General features: G+C 48.0%; 1 pseudogene; it reads right to left on the reverse strand.

Moving 5' to 3' along the window:
• Window positions 1-4947: 4947 nt before the first annotated feature.
• LOC145408336 (5S ribosomal RNA) lies at window positions 4948-5065 on the reverse strand (annotated as a pseudogene).
• Between the last annotated feature and the right edge of the window lie 262 nt (window positions 5066-5327).

The raw sequence follows: 5327 nt of genomic DNA on the forward strand, positions 1-5327 counted from the left end.
ATGTGTAGGGGGGGGGTGTCAAGGTGTACATGAGCCCCCCCCCCACTCCAGTCCAATCAATATGTCGTGAGTATTAAGTAAAATCAGCCTTTCATTAGAATTAGGGAGGATAGCACACACGTACCCTTCTTCACTCCTTGACTCCCCCCCCCTCTCTCTCTCTCTCTCCATACATACAAATTCACAAGAGGATCTACGACCCTTCCTGTATTGTAACTTACTATATTTCTTTTCCAGCAAGGACTTAGAGATCTGAGATGGACGAGTCTGAACTTCCTTTGCCCTTCTTACGAAATCTTAAGTTACGATGGAGAATTTATCGTAAGTCTCATAAGATACGATGGAGAGTTTATCGTAAATCTAATAAGTTATGATGGAGAATTTATCGTAAGTCTAATAAGTTACGATGGAGAATTTATCGTAAGTGTGAGTCCCGAGTTAGATATGTGTAATGAGGTGAGGGGTGAGGGAGTGGATTGGGAACATCTGAGAGGAGAGAGCGAGGTTCATTGGTAACCAGAACACCACCACCACTACTACACTCCACTCTGCCTCCTTCCACCACCACCACCACCACTACACTCCACTGTCTCCTACTTCCACCACCACCACCACCACACTCCACTGTCTCCTACTTCCACCACCACCACTACTACACTCCACTCTGCCTCCTACTTCCACCACCACCACCACCACTACACTCCACTGTCTCTTACTTCCACCACCACCACCACCACCACACTCCACTGTCTCCTACTTCCACCACCAACCACCACCACACTACGCATTGCCTCTGATCTTGCACCACCACACCTTGCTTACTCCACTCCACACAACTCCACCACCACCACCACCACCACAAACTCCACTCTCGCCTTCCATCCACGTTGACAGAAAAACACAAAGAAAAATACCTTGCTTAATAAGAGTGACATTCAAGTTGTATCATTAACAGGAAGATTTATCACCATCACCATCATCATCACCATCACCACCACTGCACACATCATCATCATCACTGTTCACATCACATCATCATCACTATCATCACCATAAACATTCTTCTTCAATATCATCACCACCATCATTTAGAGAGAGAGAGAGAGAGAGAGAGAGAGAGAGAGAGAAAGAGAGAGAGAGAGAATTGCAGCAACCACCATCTCGCCAACTGGAGAGAAAGTAAATAGTTTTTCACATAATAAACACACACACACATACACACACACATACATGCATACACACATAGACACACACATACACACACACACAATTACATAACTACATACACACACACATACATACAGACAGACAGACAGACAGACAGACACACACACACACACACACACACACACACACACACACACATCCCTTCAATATTTCTATGTTAATGTGGTCTGGAGAAAATAAAAATTAAAATCTATATTGGCCAGGACAGAGAAAAAGATCAATACACAAGTGAATTTTTTGGTGATTTTTTTTTTTTAGGAAGAAAAAAACGAGGAAATAGGGAGAGATGGAGATTCATAAAGAGACTAATGATATCACAGTCTGTACATTTGGAAGATGCGGTTTTCATGGAGAGAGAGAGAGAGAGAGAGAGAGAGAGAGAGATGGAAGCTGTTGCGTGTGGTCTTATTTTAAATGAAATAATGCAAAAAAAAATCACAGCATCCAAAAATAAATAAATAAATAAATAAATAATTAAATAAAACATGTATATATGTATGTACGTATGTATGCAACGTAAATATAAATAAATTATATGTATGTAGGTATGTATGTCTCCGCCTGCAAATGTATGTATGTAAGTATGTATCCGCCTGTATATGTATGTGTTTATCCCCGTGTGTGTGTGTGTGTGTGTGTGTGTGTGTGTGTGTGTGTGTGTGTGTGTGTGTGTGTGTGTGTGTGTGTGTGTGTATCAGTGCTATTGGAGTGGCGGGACTGGTATTTAATTTACGTCACGCCAGATATATTTTTTTTCAACCAATGATTCCTACGCAGCTACTGACTTGAATAAGCTACTTACCGCCCTCCCCTCCTTTACCCCCCCCACCCTGACCCACCCAGCCACTCCCTCACCCCCCCACGCCCGTCAAAGTCACCCCTGCCGCTGCTTCTGTTTGATAATCTGATACATCACTTTTTTCAAGGCTGTTGCGCTGCTCCTGGCCACGTTCTCAGGCTCGTGTGGTGTTGCCTCTTGAGATTATTGTGTATTAGAGCACTTCACTCTGGCTCCACGGTCAGCGGAATAAAAAAGAAAAAGAAAAAGAAGGAATAAAGGATAGGAAAAGAAAAAGGAAAGGAAAAATGAAGAACAATGAAGGAAAGAAAAAATAAAAAAAGAAGGAAAAAGAAAAGAGAAGGAAAGGAAAACAAAAAAGGAAATTACAATGAAAAGAAAGAAGGAAAGAAAACATGAAAAAAAAGAAAAGAGAAAGGAAAGGAGAAAAAATGGAAATAGGGAGAGGAAAATGAAAAGAAAACGGAAAGGAAACAATAAAAGAAAAACTAGAGCAAAGTGACCCGAGGACAACACCCAACCCGCACCCCAACTTTGGGCCCCCCCACCCCCACCCTTACCCCTGGTGTATTGCCACCCCCACCCTTACCCCTGGTGTATTACCACCCCCACCCTTACCCCTGGTGTATTGCCACCCCCACCCTTACCCCTGGTGTATTGCCACCCCCACCCTTACCCCTGGTGTACTGCCACCCCCACCCTTACCCCTGGTGTATTGCCACCCCCACCCTTACCCCTGGTGTATTGCCACCCCCACCCTTACCCCTGGTGTACTGCCACCCCCACCCTTACCCCTGGTGTACTGCCACCCCCACCCTTACCCCTGGTGTACTGCCACCCCCACCCTTACCCCTGGTGTATTGCCACCCCCACCCTTACCCCTGGTGTACTGCCACCCCCACCCTTACCCCTGGTGTACTGCCACCCCCACCCTTACCCCTGGTGTATTGCCACCCCCACCCTTACCCCTGGTGTACTGCCACCCCCACCCTTACCCCTGGTGTATTGGCACCCCCACCCTTACCCCTGGTGTACTGCCACCCCCACCCTTACCCCTGGTGTATTGCCACCCCCACCCTTACCCCTGGTGTACTGCCACCCCCACCCTTACCCCTGGTGTACTGCCACCCCCACCCTTACCCCTGGTGTACTGCCACCCCCACCCTTACCCCTGGTGTATTGCCACCCCCACCCTTACCCCTGGTGTACTGCCACCCCCCCCCTTACCCCTGGTGTACTGCCACCCCCACCCTTACCCCTGGTGTATTGCCACCCCCACCCTTACCCCTGGTGTACTGCCACCCCCACCCTTACCCCTGGTGTACTGCCACCCCCACCCTTACCCCTGGTGTACTGCCACCCCCACCCTTACCCCTGGTGTACTGCCACCCCCACCCTCACCCCTGGTGTACTGCCACCCCCACCCTTACCCCTGGTGTACTGCCACCCCCACCCTTACCCCTGGTGTATTGCCACCCCCACCCTTACCCCTGGTGTACTGCCACCCCCACCCTTACCCCTGGTGTACTGCCACCCCCACCCTTACCCCTGGTGTACTGCCACCCCCACCCTTACCCCTGGTGTACTGCCACCCCCACCCTTACCCCTGGTGTACTGCCACCCCCACCCTTACCCCTGGTGTACTGCCACCCCCACCCTTACCCCTGGTGTACTGCCACCCCCACCCTTACCCCTGGTGTATTGCCACCCCCACCCATACCCAAGGTGTACTGCCACCCCCCCCCTTACCCCTGGTGTATTGCCACCCCCACCCTTACCCCTGGTGTACTGCCACCCCACACTTACCCCTGGTGTACTGCCACCCCCACCCTTACCCCTGGTGTATTGCCACCCCCACCCTTACCCCTGGTGTACTGCCACCCCCACCCTTACCCCTGGTGTATTGCCACCCCCACCCTTACCCCTGGTGTATTGCCACCCCCACCCTTACCCCTGGTGTACTGCCACCCCCACCCTTACCCCTGGTGTACTTTCACCAAAACCTAACCACTTCTTCAGTTCCACATACCCAACACCTGCGCACAGTCTGAAGATGATCCGTTCATTGGTTCCAGAGTTCATCGCTGCACAGAACCACAAATACATAAACCTCGACGATCACATACACCCCGCCCAAAATGATCTGCAGGCGGGGTGAAACATAGAATGAAAAAAAAAAAGGAAGGAAAAAAACTGAAAAGTGAATGAAGAAAACAAAGAAAAAAGAAGGAAAAGAAGATGGAAATGAAAAAAAAAAAAAAAGAAAAAGAATTGAAGATGAAGGAATTGAAAAAGGAAAAAACATGTAATGGGAAAAAATGGGGAAGGAAAAAGATAAACAAGAATTATATGAAAAAAAGAAAGAAAAAAAGGAAGGGAAAACGAAAAAAGGGAAGGGAAAAAAGAAATGCGAATGAATGGAAAAAGAAAAGGAATACACCAAAGTCAGCGATAAAAAAAAAATGGAAAAAATCAGGAAAAAAGACAAGAAAATGGAAACGGAAAAATGAAGATGAATGGCAGGCAGTGGAGCAATATTGGTTAGCACACTCAGCACGTCACTGGAAAAACGCGAGATCAACATGGAAGTCCAATGTTGTCTCTAACCAGTATTATTTCTTGGGCAATCTCGCTGGTACGCCAAAGTCAGGGCCAAGAACAGGGGAAGTCGGTGGTGTATTGGTTAGCACATTCAGGACGCAACTGGGAAAACCTGAGTTCAATTCGGGGCCGATCAGACTCTTAGGTACAGTTTGTTTTCTGTGTCCCCTTTCCCCCACCGTAACAACAGGGGACTTGGATGTCCCATCCATCCATCGCCAGACGCCATGTATCCCAAACGGAGTGGTCCAGGGCTTAGAGTTAATTGTTTTACAGGGAAGGGCACTAATCCTCCACCAACCCCACTTGACACGTAGGGATGCCAACAGCATCTGGTGTTCCCAGGCGGTCACCCATCCAAGTACTAACCAGACCCAACGTTGCTTAACTTCGCTGATCGAACGGGAAGCGGTGTACTCAACGTGGCATGCCGTCATTTTTATTATTCCGGGTCGTGTTCTAAGGAAGGACTGTAACTTGGGGAGAATACTGAATGTACATAAAGACCCTCGTGCAGAAGACAGGCAGTAGTCTGCATCTTCCATTTCTATTTTTCCAATTAAATGTCTGCGTTCATTATTCTTTCCTCGTTTTTTATTCGTGCATTCCAAAGGCTTACTCGCCACAGTTTCCTATCCTTTGACTACCTGAATTTCCCTCACCTGAACGAAATCGTTCAGTGGTTAAAAAAAAAAAATTA

The sequence above is a fragment of the Coenobita brevimanus genome, chromosome 76, assembly GCF_032717465.1.
Source record: "Coenobita brevimanus isolate Jiangsu-jjx chromosome 76, ASM3271746v2, whole genome shotgun sequence".
In the NCBI taxonomy this organism is placed as follows: Eukaryota; Metazoa; Arthropoda; class Malacostraca; order Decapoda; family Coenobitidae; genus Coenobita; species Coenobita brevimanus.